Consider the following 929-nt stretch of genomic DNA (forward strand, 5'->3'; position numbering starts at 1 on the left):
TGTTCACATTTTTTTTTGTCAAATTGATGTAAATCGAAAATATTAAAGATAAAATTAGGGCTGACAATTTATACCCTATTTGCGGATACTTAATCCGGATCAATCCGTTCGGGTAGAGTTGTTTATCCGACCCGCTGCGCGTAGGTTAGGGTGTGGTGCGAGTTCGCCTGTGATTAGGGTAAGGTACAGGTTCAAGGTATACCCTACCCTACCCTACCCTATCCGTACTCCTAATATATTATATAATATATATGTAAAAGTTATGTATGTAGTGAAGAAAGTGAGTGTTGAACCACAATCTTTCTCTTATAAAAACTTGAAATAACTACTAAACTAGTTGATGATTATATTATTTGTAATTTTATGTTAGATTTCTTTAAAATTTTATTATTTTTAATTTTAATTTAAACTTAGTTTTTTATTTTCTATTTTATTAATATGTATGCAATTTAGAATGGTTGAATTTTATATTGAGGAATGCTAGGGGGCCAGCAATTTTTGTGTTTTGTAGCCATCAAATAGCCATCAATGATGATTTTAATGGTGTGAGATTGGTGTGAAATTTCATCCAATGGTTTACTTTTTTTGCTGGTTACATGCTGGCTAGAATTTAACAAAGTTGCTGGTCCCCTAGACTTTTCCTTTTATATTTACTTAAATTTTTTTTATTTTTCTGCAGATAAGGTCGGGTAGAGTAGGGTTTAGAATTTTAAGGTGCAGGTAGGATTAGGGTTGAAAAATTCTCAACCTGCAAATAGGATACGGTAGAATTTTAAAAAAGTTTTCAACCTGCGGGTAGGGTTAGGGTAGAGTCCAAACCCCCTACCCTACCCATTGTCAGTCATAGATAAAATTAAAATAAATTAAAATTTAAGGATATTTTTAAAATTTTTGACAAATTTCAAAAATAAAAATATATTTTATCCAAA

The sequence above is a fragment of the Arachis ipaensis genome, chromosome B01, assembly GCF_000816755.2.
Source record: "Arachis ipaensis cultivar K30076 chromosome B01, Araip1.1, whole genome shotgun sequence".
Classification (NCBI taxonomy): Eukaryota; Viridiplantae; Streptophyta; class Magnoliopsida; order Fabales; family Fabaceae; genus Arachis; species Arachis ipaensis.